A 21,162-nucleotide genomic window follows, 5' to 3' on the forward strand; every position below is an offset into this window, starting at 1 on the left:
ATTAGTGTGTTTTTATCCCAGTTGTCTCTAATTGCACTATTTGTTGAGAAATATATTACACAGACTCCTCATACCTTATTCACTGGCATAATAAAAATACTTGTTTTTATTGCCTCTGCAATATAGTGGCAATCGGGGGAGTGAGTGTTGTTTACCACTGCAAGGAGTTACTATCTCCCCACATGAACTTGTTTAAGCTTTTTTTCATGTGTGAAGTATGTGCAAAACTTTTATTAGTAACAGAAAACTAGCTCGGATGACAGTGATAATATAAAACGAGTTTTGATATGTATATAAAGTCAATATCAACAGTCCCTGATTGATAAAAGGGACAGGAAGATTTGGAGCTTCCCTGGAGAGTATTCGAAGTAAATACAGTTAACCACTGCTTTGAAATTAAACATATGAATAAGCAATATTTACTAATATTCATTAAGCGCCGAAATATGCAGGAAGCAGAGTTTTTGAACCAACACCATTAAAATATAAAAAATAACAAAAAAAATAATAAATAATAAAAGTTAAATACGTTTCTTTTAAAATAAAAAAAATCTACTTAGTCTTAAAACATTTTAAATTTGTTTTCATTATTTCACGGCCCCCCCTCAACAAAACCTACGGCCCCCAAGGGGACCGCGGCCCACAGTTTGGGAAGCGCTGGTCTACCTGACTCGCAAAGTTCTGCCATTAGGTACTGGCGTACGCGTGAACTCATACGCTCGCATTTGCACAACAATAGAACTACAGAACGGGCTATGACGATAATTCAAACTTAACTTCAGTTTACAAGTCTGTTATTATAATAGCACAGCGTTTTATGGGTTTTTTTAAATTTGCTTTAAGTGTTATGTTACCACACCTGAAGAAGTCGTTTTGACGAAATATGTTGTGTGCTCCATTAAATTAACTTGTTATCTATTTCTCGGTAGTGACCCCACCCATAATGTATTGCAGTATACATCTTTTAGTGAGATGTGTTTTATATTATGAGAAAATACTGAGAATAGTGATTGGAACTTTACCCACCTTTACAATGAGTTGCCCTGGTGTTGTACCATCTTTAGACTTGAACTTTGTTTCGGGCGCAAACTTAATTGTTTGCATACTTGGGATTAGGAGTTAAATAACCAAGCTTATAAAATTACTTGGTAACCCTAATATACAGTATCCCAAAGTTAAAAAATTATATATATATATATATATATAATTATGTGTGTGATTATCAGCTATGTTGACTCGGTATGTAGATACCGAGTCAACATAGTTCATATTATTTACTAACTGAATTCCGAGAATTAGAAATCAGTGTATTAAATTAATGTGTTTTTCCTAATTCTCGGAATTCAGTCAGTAAATAATATGAGCACACACACACACACATTTATATATATATATATATATATATATATATATATATATATATATATATATATATATATATATATATATATCTCTTTTCTTCTTCTTCCTTTCCCCCTCTTTTATTGTACGCCCACACTTCATAGAACCAAGTCTGGCAATGTGCCAAAAATAGTCAATTCATGCTGAAGGGGAGATGGAAATAAAGGATTTACGAACTGGTCACCAACACGCGAAATCAAGCAAAATAGTTCCTACTTTTAAGAACTAGAATTTCATAAAAGAAAAACAAATTTTCCGACGCATTAATAATAAACACTCATCCCACGAAAAGCATTGATTACCCTAATATCGGAATCGATTCGCCTTCTTCCGCCATGCGCAGAAGTGTCGTAGGGTCTCGCATCTGTGGGCGTAACAGTACCTTGCGGTGTGTGTCGAGGGTTTGCTATTCATTTAACCGGTATGCGAGTGGTTAGTCTTATGCTTCAAGGCGTATTCTATGCCTGTAGAAGCGCTGAGTTCTCAAGGGCAGTTTGACTGCTTGCGGGATGATAAACCACAGATAAATTGGGGAGAAAAAAAACCCTGCAGTCTACGCCCAAGACTGGCTAACTTGGCTATGTCTGGGAAAGAGCTCCTCATGTCAGCGACGAGAATCGAACCAGGATAATCCTTTCCCAGGCATGTGGTTGCGAAGCGCATAGCCACTCGGCTAACCTCGCGGACTTATATTTTAAAAAGATAAAATGAGTGAAAGCGAGAGATAAAAAGTAAAAATACTGTTTAATTAAGCATGACTAGTTTCATCTTCATAGAAGACTTCTTCGAGTGCAAAATAAGAGGGAGCAGCAAACAAAAATTGCGAAAGAATAAAAAACAAATCTGTTCATTAATACAAATAATTAAAGAAATATATGATAATAATAGCCGTATAATAAAAACACAAGGAAAAATAAGTAAAGAGATACAAATTAGTAATGGCATCAGAAAAGGAGACTCTTTAAGTCCATAACATCATCTGCATAACATAACTACATGTTATGCAGATGATGTACTATTAATTTCGGAAAATGAAACTCAGCTACAAATATATACATTTAATAAAGCAGCAAAATCGTATAATATGAAGATATCCAAAACTAACACAAAATGTATGACAATATCACAAGAACCACAAAGATGCAAATTAGAATTTGAAGGTACTATTATTGAACAAATAACGAATTACAACCATTTAGGTACACAACTGACTGGGAAGGAAGGCCACATCTAGACGTCAGAGAACAAGTTGCAAAAGCCGCAAAAATATTAGGATGCTTGAATGAAACTATGGAAAAATAAACATCTCAGAGTAGAGAAAAAACCAGAATTAATAAACCCTAATCAGACCTATTATGATATATAATGCAGAAACAAGACCAGACATCAGGAAAACAAGACAAATGATAAGCATAGGTGAAATTACGATATAATTAAAGACATAATTAATAATTTTAAACAATTACTATTTTCCTTACTATAAAGAAATAGTAGTAAATAAAATTAGACTAGATAAAATAAAAAATCCAGATTTAAGAAAACAATGTGAAATACAATTGCGTATCAACCCGAAGAATAAAATGGATTGAACATGTGAAAAGAAGAAGTGAAGATAGAATAATAAAATAAGTCAATAGTTGGAAACCAAAGAATAAGAGAAGAACAGGAAGATCTAGAAAAAGATTAAAAGATACTATTAAAGAAGGGGAAGTCTTGGTTGCAACAGATACTACATCTAATGCGTGTAGTAGAAGAAGATCTAAACATTAAAGCGTCAGCGTATTCACATTCGAAACTGTTCTGTGTATCTCTTCATTGTTGGACGTGCGCATGCGTTCAACATCTCGTGAACGCCAAAGTAGAATGGCAGTCTGAGAAGTTATGACAGGTTGTTGCTAAGATGTATTTGGTTGAGGACGATTTTTGGATTCCACAATTCTTCTTTTCTAGTTTCTGGATGAATGAAGTTTTCCTCATTAGTGTCAGCAGAATTCAGGACATTGTTAGACAGAGCACACTAGCTCTGGTTCTGCCGTATGTGCCGTCTCTTTTATGTCCTTCAAGACGTAATTCGATGGATTTTTCCGTCTGGCCAAAATAAGGTATATTGCTGTTGCACCAGATTCGGCAAATGCTGGATAGTTCAGGTTGTCGTGTTTTTGTTTGGACCTACTTAGCAAGGAACGGAGTTCCAGAAGAGGAGTGAAAGACGCCCGGATGCTGTATTTTTTAAGAACTTTCTTTTCGAATATTTCTGGGGAACTCTGCAGTTGTTCTAAGAAGGTTGTTTGTACGGTTATGAAGTTCACGAGTTGGATCTCTGTCGAGAATCGAGTACTATCTGTTTCAATAATTGGAACATTTCGTTGTTACAACCTTCAGTATTCATAATGACAGTGGCGTTACCTTTATCAGCAGGAAGGATTATTATTATTTTTGTAGTTTTTTTAATTGCTTGACTTTCTGCTGGCGAGATGTTGTCTGTAGGGGTTTCGCATTGTTCATAATAAAAATGGATTCCATGCAGAGTAAATTAGCTTCTTGAGTAGGAAAGAAAGAGGTGACCTTTTCAATTTTAGTAAGTACCAGCTCCTTTGGGATGGATTTTGGTGACATCACGAAATTGAAGCCGTCATTAAGAATATTCTTTTCAGCACTGGAAAGGTTGTAACTGGATTTGTTAATAACAATCTTCTCAGGACAGATTTCAGACTTAGATTTCAATGCTTTTTCTTGTTTTAGAGCTTCGAATTTCCTAATTCGTTTTAATTTGTTGTTAATTTGAGTCCTCGAAATTTGAAATTGATCGTCTCTTTGATAAGTTTCCAAGCGTCGCTGTCTAAAGTATGTTCAATAGTATCAGATAAAGAAGCTTTCTTAGTAAATAAATGATCCAAAGACGTTTTGTATCGTAAATTCTTTCATTCAGAAGTTCCATTTTAAAAAATATGTCTCAGGCCTAGTAAATCCGTTATGGAATATCTCTAGCCTTTATGTCGAGACAACATACAGAAACATCAGACTTCCAAAAGACCTTGAAAAAGATTGGCCCAAACATCAAGGTTTTCTAAACATTGCAAATTCCATATCCTCTTTCCAAGCTGCGTTTCATTAAAAGAAAATACTGAAACAGAACGCGCAAAGAGAATATACCATAGAGCTAAAAAGGAACTTCTTAATGAAAGAATTTACTAACACAAAACGTCTTTGGCTCATTTATTTACTAAGAAAGCTTCTTTATCTGATACTATTGAACATACTTTAGACAGCGACGCTTGGAAACATCAAAGAGACGATCAATTTCAAATTTCGAGGACTCAAATTAACAACAAATTAAAACGAATTAGGAAATTCGAAGCTCTAAAACAAGAAAAAGCTTTCACATTGAAGTCTGAACTCTGTCCTGAGAAGATTGTTATTAACAAATCCAGTTACAACCTTTCCAGTGCTGAAAGAAGTTTCTTAAGAATATTCTTTTCAGCACTGGAAAGAATATTCTTAAGAATATTCTTTTCGGCATCAATTTCGTGAGGTCACCAAAATCCATCCCAAAGGAGTTGTTACTTACTAAAATTGAAAAGGTCACCTCTTTCTTTCCTACTCAAGAAGCTAATTTACTCCGCATGGAATCCATTTTTATTATCAACAATGCGAAGCCCCTGCAGACAACATCTCGCCAGCAGAAAGTCAAGCGATTAAAAAACTACAAATATATTCGTCAATTATAAACTCTCAAAAAATCAAAATCACCAAAGTGCTTATTCGGCTCGACCTCTTCTTTGATCAAAAATTCTGTTGATTTTGTTTCAAATGTAAAAAACATAAATATTCAAAAAGAAGAAATTATGGCTAGTTTTGATGTCGTCTCCTTGTTCATAAATTTATACTACAGCGGAAGAAATGTTTATGCTGCTGAAAGATAAATTATCAAAAAAAAAAAAAAGAAGAAAAGTTATGTCTTTATTAACTCATTGTATTAATTTTGGCTATTTCCAGTTTCTTCTTCTCTCTTCCAACATCTATGTGGATGATGCCGAATGAACTCTTTACACTTCTGTCTGTCCCAGGAGAGTCCGAACAATTTTCTCTCCAGTTTGGTATCGCTTGTTGTGATTTGGTTTTCAGGTATTCTTTTATTTTGTCAATCCAACTCATCTAATTCTGAGCCGTCCTTTGGATCTTTTACCTTCCATCGTTGTATTCAGGGCTTTAGATGGTAGTCTTCCTGTTCCCATTCTGGTCACATGGCCAAACCATCGCAGTCTTCTTTCTTGGATTTTGTCTATAATTGTTATTTCTTATTTTAGTCGTTTCTTTGTGTCTTCGTTTCTTAGTCGATCCAGCAGTAATACTCCAAGTAATCTTCTTAGCCAACCCATTTCGGCAGTTAATAATTTTTTCTCTTCAGCCTTTTTGAGATTCCAGCATTCACTTCCATAGAGGAGTATTGGGAGGACCATTGCTTCACAGATTCTTACTTTTGTAGTTTCATAGATTCTTGTTTGATGTCGCTTGACTTCCATATTTTATTAAATCGTCCAAAAGTTTGGGATGCTTGACTGATTCGTCTGTTTATATCTTTTATACTTTCACCATTGTACTCAATAACTCCTCCAAGGTAGGTGAAGTTTCCTACCTGCTTTAGATTCTCACTATCAATTTCAATTTTCAGATTGGTGCTTCTTTTTACTATTTGCATAATTTTTGTTTTTCTATATTTATATCCATAATTTTATAGATATAAATAAAATTCTATAATTTTATACCCTCTTCCTTTATTTTATCAGAAATTCGCGGTAGATTTTCTTCTGTGTTTGCAAGTAATGCAATGTCGTCTGCAAATTTTAAATTTGTTAACTTTTCCCTATATATTATGATTCCGGAGTCTTCTTGTTTAAGGCCTTACTGGTTGCTTCTTCCAGTGTAAGATTGAACAGATCTGGTGACAGATTGCATCCCTGTCTTACTCCGCTCTCTGTGTGGAACCGGTTGGTTAAGGTGTTCTCCATTCGTACTGCACTTTCAGATTTCTCATAGAGATTTTTTATTATTCTTATTTTTTGTTGGGAATTCCAAATTCTGCCATATTTTCCCATAGTTCTCTTCTACGGATTGAATCAAATGCCTGACAAAATTCTATAAAATTTATGTAGCAACTTTGGTGTACTCTAGTGTCTTTTCTATTAAAGTTTCTTTTCTATTTCCAGTTTAAAGACATTATTTACAAACAAAGATCTGGTTTAGCCATGGGTAACCCGTTATCGCCCATACTGGGTAATCTATATTTGGAATACTTTGAAGAAAACGTTATCTCCTCCTTTCCTTTAAACTAAAATTGTGGAAGAGATATATCGATGACATCTTCTTAATCTGGAGCCACGGTCCTGAATCTCTAAAGAAATTCCTTGACCACCTCAATAATCAACACCTAAAAATCAAATTTCCTGCAGAATTGGAGATTGATGGCTCAACCATTCCTGGATGTCAAACTCGATCGCATTTCTGAGAAATTAAAAATCTCAATTTACAGGCAACCAACTTACCCCAACAGATATCTCCAAAACAGTCCCATCATTATCCACCTCAAGAACTTGGTATTATCTCTATGCTAGGGCAAACGTGCTCGCTCACTTCTGTGCGAAGAGGAAGATATTAACAAAGAGCATCAGTTTCTTCTTACTACCTTTCAGCAAAATGGTTATTCGAAACAAACAGTTAATAAGTTCAATCCACCTCCTCGCCATAGTGAGGATAGAAGTAGTGAAAAAGGCTTCATACCCCCTACCATATACCAACTCCGTTTCATCACAATTGGCCAAAGTTCTTAAAAAAATACAACGTCCAGACTTCTTTCACTCCTCTTCTGGAACTCCGTTCCTTGCTAAGTGGGTCCAAACAAAAACACGACAACCTGAAGTATCCAGCATTTACCGAATCTGGTGCAACAGCAATATACCTTATTTTGGCCAGACGGAAAAATCCATCGAATTACGTCTTGAAGGACATAAAAGAGATGCCACATACGGGCAGTGGTGAGCTATAAGGGGCTGGCGCGAGCCCTTTGTTAAATTTTTCTCAAATTTGCGAGCCCCTTGTTCTTCTTGTTTAATAATCTTGTAGAACTACAAAATACCACCGTGGAATGTATACATGCTGCTATAATTGCTACTTTAAATTCGTATGGATTTTCTGATAACTATTTAAAAAATCATCTCATTGCATTTTGTTCTGATGGAGCTAGTGTAATGTTAGAAAGCAAATCAGGTGTTGCAATCAAACTTCTACAAAAATTTCCCAACGTTGTGATTTGGCATTGCGCTCATCGTTTACACTTAGCATTAGACGATTCGATAAAAAAACATTAAAGAAATAAATCATTTTGAAATATTTATGGATAAATGATATGCTTTTTATCATCAATCACAAAAAATCAACGAGAATTAAATACGATTGCAAAAGACCTTGGTATCGAAATTTTAAAGATCGGCCGTGCGTTTGGACCACGATGGGCAGCTTGCAGTTTGCGAACGGCTTTGTGGAGAAATTACCCAGCTTTATGCAAGAATTTTGCATCGAACGATAAATATAAGGGCTTTTTAAACCGACTTCTCAATTTGGAATTTTTAAAAGATCTAGCATTAATGATCGATATCCTATAGGAATTATCACATCTGTCAGAAGCTCTACAAAGTCGCAATATAAGTATTATAAGGGCTAAGTTAGGCCTTTTTTTTTTTTTTTTTTTTTTTTTTTTTTTTTTTTTTTGCTCGACGATGCGAGCCCTTTGTTAAAATTTCCATAGCTCACCACTGCATACGGCAGAACTAGAGCTAGTGTGCTCTGTCTCACCATGTCCTGAATTCTGCTGACACCAATGAAGAAAACCTCATTCATCCAGTCTTATGGGACAATTATGAAAATATCTTCTCGCTGCTATGATGAACTAGAAAGAAAATTGTGGAATCCAAAGAAATCGTCCTCAATCAAATATATCTTAACAACACCTCAGTTATAATTTCTCAGACTGCCATGATACTTTGGCGTTCACGAGATGTTAAACGCATGCAGGAGATACACAGAACAGCTTCAAATATCAATACGCTAACGCTTTAATGTGTGTGTGTGTGTGTGTGTGTGTTATAGAAAAAGGGGCCGTCTTTATTAGGGGTCAAAGTGAAAAGCGCTTACACTCTTACTATCCACAGTACATTGCTTGGAAAGAAGTTAACGGAAACCCCATGAGCAAGGGGATCGTGCCACATGAGCAAGGGGATCGTGCCACATAACGAGTCACGTGTTTGTAGCCGGTATAAATTGGAGGAATATGATGCTCCCAAGTCAGTACAACTGCATCCGGGTGACAAGGCTGCGAGAAGGGAACTGACCCTATCAGTTGTGATAGGATACCATGTTGCAGGCCCATGTGTTTGGCAAATTGGGCAAGCCCAGGTCAACAACCAATGATATCATACTGTGATGGAAGCGCAGGAAGTCAATTGCGAGTGTTACCCACAGTAGGCGCCCCTTCCCCACCCACCGAACGTGACCGTAGGGTGCTACGAAAGGATAATATGTAAAAACCGCAATTCTTCAGCCGGAACGTTGAATGCGGAGTTCCATGCATCGAGTGGAACACAAATCTGCATATAAACATTCAGAACCCTGGTTCACAACATGGGTTTCCATGATGGGACCGCAAATATGCAAGTCCAACGTTACTCGAACCAACATGCAGCGTCGTCTTCAGTGGAGCGTGCGCAGTGGGACGTGGAAGCTTGGAAACTGTATTATGGAGCGATGAATCTAATAAGTAGATGGATGGATGTCGGTGTGGCGGATGCCCGGTGAACGTCTTTTTATCAGAGTGCGTAATCCTAACCAGTGACGTACCAAGGGGGCTCTTCCCCCCCACTCAAAGAAAAAGCACTAGAAAAATTTTCAAAAGATCTTTTCCTAATTAATTTTTTTTATGTTGTGTCGTGTCTTCTATTTCTATGCTACTTATGAATTAGCGGTTACATAAGGTGGGAATACCCTATAGCTCTCGGGAATCACGGCCGTTGTGAACGCAAGGTGAACGAAGTAGTGCTCGCGCGGACTGAGGGCTACTTCGTTTTACCCGAGCCAGCAACATGTATTAGCGATCACTGCAGCTGCTCAGTCATAGGTCGTATGCAATATGTAGTGTGTGTACTCAAATCGTATACTGAACTCGGCTCTCCCCCAAGATTAAATCCCGAGTGCGCCAGTGATCCTAACTATGAAATTCAGAGGTGGCAGTGTGATGGTATGGTCCTGGTTTGGCCTGGGACCTCTGTTTGTGGTGCTGCGAACACTGAACTCAGAGAGGAATCTGAACATTCCGGACAACGCATTGCTTCCTACTTTGTGATGTTTCTACGGAACTGACCCTTGCCTTCTCTTGCAGCAAGACAATGCATAATGTCATAAGGCTGCTGTAACTGCGTGGCCATGAACTGCAGCGTCGGGTGAGGTTAAAGGACGTTCATTCCCACAACAGTCCAATTATATGCCTACAAGAAGAGTGCTATGATCCCAAATTCCCAGTGATCGCTATCGGACGCTTGTGGAAAGTGTACGACACGATGACTGCAGCAATCCCGTAGGATTGCTGCAGTCATCGTAGTGAAAGGAGGTTGTACATCTTATTAAGGTGGGTGACATTGCTATTTGTCCCTCACACTTCGCTGTCCGTTGACTTCTTTCCAAGCAGTGTATGTTCAATTATGTTGTGCGATTCGCTTCTCATTCGACCACACTATGCCTTCATCATTCGGCTGATGGATTTTATCTACACGAAAACGGTGACCACCGTTTCGGTCGTCAGCGATTGGAGCAATATGATCAATAACAGCATTTAGATTCGGAGGAGACAAGACTTCGTCAAAGAATACTCCGCTCTGATGTTACACACTTTCACGGACTACACTGCATCAACTTCATTGTCGAATTATCAGGATTTCTTTTCTTGGAATTTTCATTTTCACAGACAGCAGTGAATGTCTTGAAATCGTCAACGGAACTGCTGATGCGCCCTCTTGGCTCAAAATATGTTTTAGTAAAGAGACGGAGTAAAAATAGCAGACATGCGAAGAAGCAACAAAATAGCTACTTCGATTTCTACCTCTGGACTCACTGGGAAGCTTCGGTCATTGAATAACAATAATAATATATGTTTTTTATCGATCTCAGAAATATTTAAATATATACAATAATCATCTTGAGTGACATTCCAACATGTGATTTTACAAAGTACAGCAACTAAGTCCTGCAGATTTCGGTTCATTCGCCACGTTCGATTTCGATAAAAAATTAATAATCATTTTTATTATTAAAATTATGATTATATAATAGGCGTTTACAACACGTATTGTTCTGATTTTCAACAATGAAGTCCATAGAAATTTCTTTTTTTCTTTCTTTCTTTCTGTTTTTTTTTTTTTTCTGAAATGTATAATGTATTAATAAGAGTTACTGTAGTGGTCATTTATAGTTGCAGTTGAATAAGATTACACTTTTACAGTATTTATGCAATAACATTAAATTATACTTATTTACAATTTTTGCTTTAATGTATTAATGTGCTGTAGTTGTAATAAACAGATTTTTTTTTCTTTGTGTTGATTTCGGTTGAGATGTAATGCAGCTTGCATCCTCGAAGCTTTTTAGTAGGCTTATCTGAGGATGACACCGTGTTTGTATCCGGTTAGTTATTGGTTTGAGTGCTGTGTTGGAAGGAGGCTGGTGTTCGACAGGTCTGATGTTCACTACAGCCGTAGGTTGAGACATTTATTCACACGCACTCACATACACGGTAATCTGGAATGTAATGACAACTCACTGAACTGGAAAGCCTGAAATATATTGTATTTTATTAAGTCTGTAAGGTGTGTAGGGTGCGTGTTTCTTGTTCATAGTATGTCCTTAGGGCTCTTTTCAGGCTATTGTAGTCTTCAAAAAATAGTTTATTTAGCATGTCTGGGATGTATGATTGTATTTATAGGTGATATACTGTAATTAGTTGTCTGAGGTCTTGTTATAGAGTATGTATTTCTGGCTATCCTGTAGTTGGCATCAAAATAATATTTTAGCAAAGCTACATAGTGACATAAGTGTTTTGCTGTCAGTATTTTGTGTTCTGACATTGCAGTATAATGTACAATACCGTATATAAAGCCGGTATTGTCTCTTTGTTCCCAGATGATCAGTTTTAGCATATTGTACTCATTTTGTATTAATTTAGTTTGTAGTATGCACAGAACGCAACGTTGATATAGCGTATCTTACTATATTTTGGCATAGTGCTTATATATTAGTGTTTTTAGGCATGTGGGAACTATGTTTTTTAACCTGTAGAGTATGAGAAATTTAGAGTATGTAGAAATGTACAGTATGTCAGTTATTGTTCGGAGTTTGTTGTGTAGATGGTTTATGTGGCTATTCCAGTTCATATATGCATCGAAGTCAATTCCAACGTATCGTATTGTTTCAACTTGAGTGATTGTAGTGGTTTTGCTGTTCTGTATGTTTTTTTATGTTGGAGAGTGGATGTTGGATGGTTTATATATATATATGTGTGTGTGTGTGTGTGTGTGTGTGTGTGTGTGTGTGTGTGTGTGTGTGTGTGTGTGTGTGTGTGTGTTGTAGAAAGTTTTTTACCTTGGGTATAATATACGTTAAAGATACCAAGCTATTTTAAACCTGGTTTTAATCCATTTCCCAATTCACTGTTTGCTCACTTGGGAAATGGATTAAAACCAGGTTTAAAATAGCTTGGTATCTTTAACATGCATGTGTGTGTGTGTGTGTGTGTAATGAACTAGTTGATAATATAGTGGATTTCTGAATATAATTAATTTTGTCTTTTCAGAGTTTAAGTGGATGGGGTTTTTGGTGAGTCAGTCAATGAGCATTTTTATGTCATGTTGCATATTTGTTTGGGCTATGCTTGCGTTATTATGGATGGATATTATTGCTGTATCGTCTGTGTATTGGAAGATCTTGCCTTTGAGAGGTAGCTGATTATTATCGTGCATGTAAATATTGAATAGAGTTGGGAAGAGAACAGCTCCCTGTGGCACCCCCACAGGTTACTGGCAGCGCTACTGCGGTTTGACCGATACGCGTGATCTGTTTTCTATTTTGAAGGTAGCTTCTAAACCTCCTGTGCAAAGACTCATCTATTCCAACATGTCTTAGCTCTTCTAATAAGGCTTGATGAGTGAGTGTGTCAAATGCTTTAGTCAAATCGATAAAGACTACCATGACAATTTTGTTTTTATCTAAGGGTATTAATTACGTCCGTAAAGTATTCCAAGAGAGATGTTGTTCCCTTATTTTTCTAAAAACCGTATTGTGTTTTGGTGATAATATGAAAGTTCGCTGTATATGTTGCGAATTTCCTTAGTACGATCTGCTCCATAATTTGACAGTTAATTGGTAATGTTGCTATGGGCCTATAATTACTGATTAAATTTCTTTTTCAATGTTTGGATATGGGTGTGATTATGGCAATCTTTAACATACTTGGCATTTGTCCGGTTTTAAATATTTTATTTATTAGTTTTAGTAAGATCGGGCCTAAGCTAGTTGCTTGATGTTTGATATCCCTCGGTCTGCTGCCGTCGATTTCCGAGTCTTTGTTTGGATTGGTTCGATCTGTTGTATTACAGATCGAACCAATTCTTCAGAATTGATTCGATTCAAAATTCAAAAGAAACAGAATTGAGGTTCTGCTTCTTTTATGGTTGCGAACCACAATGTCTGTTTTGCTTATGGTCTGAGTGGAGGATCACGTTTTGTGATTGGAAGGATATTTCTTTATAGTTCTTTGAAGTAACGAAGTACTGGTGAAGTCATTCGCTAGTTGTTGGATAGATTTAGCGTCTTTCATGAGCTGTGTTTTATGGTTTCAGAGCCGGTGGTGTTGGGAGCACAATCTAGCAACTCGTTCATCAGATGCCAGGTTTTTTCATGTTATTTTGTGCGGAAGCTAATTTGTCTCTGTAGTGGTTTCTTTTTGCATTTCTTATTTGCGTTGTAAGGCGATTCCTTGTTATCTTTTATTCGGATATCGCTTTTATTGTTTCTATGAGATGTCCTTTCTGTGTATATCTAGAATTATGTTTTGCGTTATCCAAGGATTTTGGCTTGTTTTTGAAGGAATTCTGACTTTCTTTGTAGTTTTTTTATATATCTCCTGCAGTGCTTTATATATATATATATATATATATATATATATATATATATATATATATATATATATATATATATATATATATATATATATATATATATATATAATCTGTTGACGTCAAATGTGTTTCCAGTCGATTTTTCTTATTTTGGTTGACTATTTCTTGGTCTATTGTTGTTTTCTGTCGCTTTTCTTCTGTGGGACATTGCATGGAAATTGTCTTAATGTGCATGTTAAGAGCCGTGAAGTAGTGGTCTGCTACTTTGCACTTTATTACTGCTACAGCGTAACTATTTGGTGGTACATGAATGTTTATATGATCTAAGCAAGAAGCAGTGATAGTATTGCCCACTATTTCTTCTCTAGTACATGGTGTTATGGTTGGTATTATGTTATACATGGATAGCGTATCTAGGTAGTGAAAGCCAGCAATTGAGTTCGTGCAAAACTTTTATCACGTTTAAGTTTGGTGGCCTGTAAATAGCATTTAGTATTATGGGATGCTGTCGACTGGCGATATTAATGATTTCGATGCAAAGGATTTCAGCGTGCTCAAACTTATAAACAGTTTCTTTTGCTATTAGTTTATGTTCGGTAAATATTAATATTCTACCCCTAGGTTTTTTTTTTTTTTTTTTGTCGGCAGGATCTATGTTATTGAAAGCCTGGAATTTGGAAGGCAGTTGCTTCATCATTAGTAACGGATATACTTCTGTTAGGACCAATATATCAATAACATCGGTGTAATCCTTCAGCTAAGCCTGTAACATGAACCAATGTTTAGAATGCTTCTGATGTTAATATGCAGGATGGAGAGTCCTCTCGTTTGATCTGTGTGTTGTTTCCATGCATCGAGCTAGTCAGAAGTACAATTGCTGGTATTATTACATCCCTCTGATGGTTCCCATTCATTTTGTTGTTGTTGTTGTGTTCAGGTCTTCTTTTTGATCTAATTAGAGTCTTTTGTTTTCACTGTGGAAGCCTATCTACGTCTTCCGAACTTTTGATTTCTATCGTCTTCGAAGCTGGTGACTTCCTCAAGAATATCTTAGCATCTCTGATCCACAAGAATTGGTAATTTGGTTTTCTGTTTTTGCTTGCTTGGTACAGCAGATTCTGGTAAAAAGGTGTTAAATACTCAGATAGAAAGATTGGTGCATTGTCTTGCGATGCGTTCAAGCCCTTAGCAACTGGTTTCTCAATAATAATAATAATAATAATGATCCAGTTATGCCAGTGTTCCAATACATTTTGATGTTCTCATAAATAAATTTTTGAGATCGATTCGTACACCCTGTAAGTATTTAAACCATTCAAGAATTATTAATACTGATGAAGGTGTAATGCACCATTTTACACAAAAAAAAAAAAAAAAAATGTTTTGCGTGCTTGATTTCTATTTTCACAAACTGTTTTTGCGCGTATCTCGCCTGCCGATTTTCATGAAAATTCTAGCTGAAGATCCCCTTTCAACGGCTATCTTTAAGGAGCGGTGCGACCATACAGTTACTTCCCTCATTACCAGACCTTGCGCACACTCAGTTGGTATCGACGATGAACCTAGGCTGGGAAAATCGGGGTTCGAATCCCATCCAGAATACGAAAACCTTTTTCGAGCTGGTTTCATTTAAAGGTCTACCGTTTTCATAACGACGCAGCAGGATTTTTTTTCTTCACGGAAACTCCAATTTATCATCATGACACTAACAGTTCCGTATCCCATTAACTGGGTCTATGAAAGCTTTCTTTGGTTTGATATTCAGGAAGTCCCAATAGTTTCCCTTCTTCATGGGATTTTGTGCAACGAATTTCGTATTGTCGTATTCAGTTCAATAATTTTATCACGCGGTAATCATCGCATTACAGCCGGAAACTCTGTGTATGACTACAATACGGCATTCATAGCACGATAAGAGAATACAGCTTGAAAAAAATGCTTCCAGTATATCCCTTTCATAACTGATGTAAGGCTAATCTAAATGAATTTAATGTAGAATCGGGGTTTTTTTGGGAGAGGGGTGAAAGCATTTCGCCAATTTGTTTCAACAAATGGTTAGTGTGTTTACACTCCAGCTAACAGTCTGTCTGTGGGGTCGCATTCCACTGTAGAAGCGGATGTTTTTGTAACTATCTTGAGCTGAGAGATAAATTCATTGTCTTATGTGAAACGTTCAGACTTAAAGCATCTTGGGGAGGGGAGGGGAGGGGAGGAATTCCATGTTTAGTCTGTAGAATATTGTTTTCTGGGTATCACTCATGGTGCAAATACTAAAGTGCTAAAAGAACTGCAATGTTTCATGAATAGGATTCAAATAAAAAAAAAATGAACTGGAAATACACTGGTGGCCAAAAGCTAAGGACGAACTATATTTTACTGGGTACATCTATTACGTTTCGCTGTTATAACCAAAACATCTGCCTTCATGCTCCTTGGCAGAGCAAAGACGACCTTTCGCAAACGTCCCATTGGTTTGAAATGCTGCTCAGAGCCTGGATACAAAGGTATGCGAGATTCCAAACTCTCTGGTAATATCAGTAATTCTGCCACCTTCTTCAAGCTTTCCAATAATTCTTTCCCTCGTGATGTCTTTGAGACATTACGAGACATTCAAGTTTCCAAATTTATTCCTTCGCCGAAAGCGCTTCCTTCAAATCAATTCGGTTTAACGCAGCCTTTTGACTTTTATTCTGTTGAGTGCTACCACGCGACTCCTTATCAGGTGATTCAAAAACGTGAATGTGTATCCACTTTCTATTCGAAATTGTCAGTTATACAAACTTCCGCAAGCGGATTCGTCTGTGGCTGTAATCTTCAGAGACAGTGTTTGTCCTTAGGTTTTGGACCCCAGTGTAGTTCGTGGTGCAGTTGCTAAGTGATTTAGTGTGTGTAAAGTTTTATTCCCCCCAAAATATAGAAAAACAGCACACTTTGTTTGCATAATCGAAACACATGAATTGTAAAATAAAAATTAAAATATAAGAAGTCTTTATTTGTTACTCTGAAAATCTGAAAGCTGCCCAAGAAATCAAATTTTATAATTTGTAGTTACAGCTGTCGTGTTATAATCATTACAGCTGACGTACGCATTTTGATTTGCTTCGTTCGCAGAAATCCTTTTTTTTTTCTTTCGATGTCCGCATCCGAAGAGACGTCTGCTAACCTTTTCTTTCTCCATTGAGGCATAATTAAGATATTCGTAGCCTTACATGGCACTCGCTATTAAGGAATTAGAAAGAAATTCGTGCCCAAATGTCAGAGAAGTGAGCGTCAGATGCACCAATTCCACTTTCATTTTTCCCTAAAAAAATCGATCCGAGTACGCTGTGATTCTGGCGCAGAAAAACTTCTGATGGACTTAGCTATCAAAACCATTATTACAATTATTCAAATTGCTCTCTTAATTGTAGGTTAGTAGATTAGTCTGCTTACCCTTTCGTTCTCTCTCCCTCTCTCTAATCGAATGAGCAGCTGCGACTTTATACTTCGAGCACAGGACACCCATCAAAAGGAAGGATTTGCTTTCTATGGCGAAGTAAATGTTTGTATTTTGAACCTGCTAACTATCGGAAGCGATGTGAAAGCTTTCGAGTATAACGCTACTTAAAAAGCACGGCAATGCTTTCGATTTGGTTCTGAACTCAGACCAGGAAGAAATCATCTCAGTGTTAAGAAGTGCAGTAGAAAGCCGCTCATGTCGAAGGATGCATTTGCATATACTCTCGATCGCTTTCAAAACCTTGAAGAGTCTAAATCGCTTGTCTAATTGACTATAAAATAACGACAGATGCTCATTCTTTCTTTCTTTTGAGCAGTTTCAATTCAATAGTCGAAAACTCGACTTGCACAAGGATATAAATTGCTCATGGGGAACAAGTGTGCATTCATGACTGTTTCGGTCATCAAAAAATCATGTTCATTTGTAAGCTTCCTATAATAGCACAAAATGTTGAATAACCCTAAGAGAACAGCTCATTCAGGTTACGATATGCATAAAGTTACAAAGTATGTAAGGCGTTTTCATTATATACATTCATATAATATACATATTGCATATTATTATAATATAATTACATAATAAAATCGCAGATAAAATAAAATCTCATCATACAGAGAAAGTTGCATAACAATTAATTCGGAACAAAATAAAACAAAGCAGTTAAATAGCATTTTAATTTTACATATGAGACTGGATCTTTGAATACAAATACGCTGAAAACCAATAATTTATGCAATTATTTTGAACAGAGCTTCCTCATTTCTGTGGGAAAATAAATACTCTTTGAATGAAGTTTTGCATTTGTTTGGGGTTAGTTTCATTTCTTACTGTTGAAGGAAGTGTGTTGAATACTTTTGGCGCTAAATAAGCATAACGTTTGTGTATTTTATTTGCTTTTGGAACTAAATATTTTAGGCCCTTATGTCTACTAAGGAAAGCATCTTGTTTGATATTTACGTATTCGTTGTCGTTTTTTATGAATACTATTACTCTATAGACGTATAAATATCTAAGGGGTATTATGTTTAGTATGATGTATTTATTACACATTGCAGTATTCTTGTATTTGTTTCTAGTTAAGATTTTAATTACTTTTTTCTGAGTCGAGACTAAAGGTTTCAGAGTAGTGCGATAGATTCCTCCCCAACTTAATATACCATGTTGTAGTGTGCTCTGAATCCAGGTAGAATATAATATTTTTAGCATATTTAAATTTAAGAATCTGTTTAGATAGTAAAGTCTATTTAGCATAATCCTTACTTTGTTTACAACATCAGGGATATGCGGTTTCCAGCTTAAATTACTATCAATTTATTACACTGACTTTTTCTATTTTCTCGCAGTTGCAATTTGAATTTGTCCTGCAATTCCAATCATGCAAAATTAATTGTGCAATGAAGGTCATTTTGCCAGTTGTATTTCGCAAGTTAAAATTTCCATATTTAGTTTTTGAGACATTCAGACTGAGTTTGTTTGATTTGTTCGGCTGTGTCTGTAGAGAAAATGAGTACTGTATCATCTGCAAAAGTATTTAATTTTACTGTTTAGTTTAAGATTGCAGAAGTCATTAATGTAAATATTAAATAAAATTGGCCCCAAGACAGATCCTTGTAGTACACCGCAGTCTACTGTTTTGGAGCTGCTACTTATTTGTTTATTTTTATAATTTGTGATCTGGCATTTAAGTAATTTTTGAACCAGTTTAGGGCAGTACCACGTATTCCTATGACTTCTAATTTTTTTTTATTAAAATTTCATGTGATACAGAGTCACAAGCTTTGTGTATATCTAGAAATACTGCTAATGTCAGTTTATGTTCGTCAAGGGAGGTATAAACTGTGTTTGTGAAGTTCAGTAAAGCATGTTCTGTGCTAAACTTTTGCCTGAATCCAAATTGATTCTTTGAAAAGAAGTTGTTTTTGTCCAAAAATTTCACGAGTCTAATTTTTACCAATTTCTCTAATATTTTCGAAAAGACCGGTAGAAGGGAGATCGGTCTGTAATTTTTCAAGTTATTTTTGTTTCCCTTTTGGTAAATAGGTAAAACTACTTTCTTTATGCTTTTCGAGTATTGCAACAGGAATCGATGGATACAACATTCTATCGCTGGCGATGAAGCGTTCTGATGAATGTACACAGCTCCGGGGATAAATTTAGATACACCGTTGATGGTTACGTCGTCCATGCATATATCTCCGACTGATGGTTCTTCGACTCTAAGCTTACGACTGACATCAATGGTAACGATACGTTGACAATTGGTGAAGCTGTTGCGGTTCCTGTATATGGCGACTCCACCGGCGGTGCGTTCGGACGATGACGACGAAGTTGACGGTTGATTGCGTCGCCTTTCTATGGCTGTGTTCTTACATGCTTTAAGTTCGAAACCAGATACATTCACAGGAGTGGCATCATCCATCCAGGTTTCATTGATGACCAAGTAGTCAGATCTGTTCATAATGGACTCAGTTTCGATATCTTCGGCATATTATATCGACGAAGACATCTTCGTCGATATCACTAAACTCTGTGAGTTGATCGCCGAGACAAGTAAGTTTCCCCGCCATGAGTTTTCGCCGTTGTCATGATCATCTACGTTTAATATCTGGACGTCCTCTGTGATCGCAGCAGTCGACGATCGTCGACTACAGAAACTGTCAACTCGCTTAACCAGCGTCGGCAAGTGGTGTTTCTTCATTCTCTCGTATCTCCCTGACAGGTGGGTGCCGAATTTCCGTAACTGTGATAAAATTTATAATCGTCTCTCTCGTTAGTCAAATACAGCACGTCGATAGAAGTTACTCTGCTCAGTGCAACGTACACCAGTTGATTTTGTTGAGACTTGTCGTACTGAAAGATGACTCGATCGAAAGTGCCTCCTTGCGATTTGTGAATCGTTATGGCACAAGCGGGCTCGCCAACCTCCAGTGCTCTTCCATTGTCACCGATTTAAATCCACATCCATTTTGTTCAATCCATCTTTCGAAGCGGTGGCATAGTCGCTTACGTCATTCACATCAATGGGTTCGTGCGCCGCCGCCGAAGTCCTGGCGCCGTCAGCCGCGCGCTGCGCCGCTTCCAATTTCTTTCGCTCCCGATACTTCCTTATTTGTTCCGGCCCAGACATTGGGATATTATTGGAAAGCTGACGAGCTGCTCTTTCCCGTCGTATGCGTTCGGCATATTTCTGGCTGGCTTTCCAGCGAGTATAGGCAGACATCGTAAAATTTCTAAAATTTTTCAACTTCAATCCACATTTTGTTGGTGAAGAAAATTTAAGTAGTATGCGCTAAATCGATAGATCTCGACGAGAGCGTTGATTGACACTAAAACGAGCGTCGTACCACGACAGAGTGCGAAGTTATACTGAGTGGAAGTTTCCGAGGCGAGGCGGATCGTACACAAACTGACGGAACCTCCACTATCACCCGCTGGGCGCGGCGCGCTATCTGAAGGTCACTGACGAATCTTTATTCACTCAGCTATCGAATGATATAAGTTAGTTTGGCTCCCTTTAATACTTCAGAAATTATTACGCCAAACCTCATCGAATGATTTCATTACACTCAACTTTTCGTCCCGTACCCCCCCCCCCGTAGTACTGTTCTGAATTTAAAGACATATTCACGTCAAAAAGGAATTGTCAGAGGACGCATCTAAATCTGCTGCTTTTATTCTAACGCAGATTAAGCAAAATGCAACTACAAAAACTACTTTGCCAACTGGCGCGTGTCCTCGGGCTATCCATTTTATTGGTCGTGATTAGAGTGGAGTCGAAGTGATCGTGCCATTGGAGTCTGCCGGGTAATTACTTTACGTCGAAGATCATAAACTCATCATCGTGCGGAAAGAAATTAGTTCGTCATAATGGGATTACGAGGGGTTTGGTCCAACGCGCGGTTGCCATCCCCACCAATAAAAAGAAGTGGCTTCGTTTACCTGGCACTCGAAGAACAATTGCTCTCGCGTGGGATTCGTTACTAGTCGGAAGAACTATTTGTGGCAGGTTACGGCGCGATTTATTGGAGCGGAGTTAACATGCTGGAC

Source organism: Typopeltis vanoorti, chromosome 5, assembly GCF_054136105.1.
Source record: "Typopeltis vanoorti isolate ZY-2024b chromosome 5, IOZ_Tvanoo_1.0, whole genome shotgun sequence".
Lineage (NCBI taxonomy): Eukaryota > Metazoa > Arthropoda > Arachnida > Uropygi > Thelyphonidae > Typopeltis > Typopeltis vanoorti.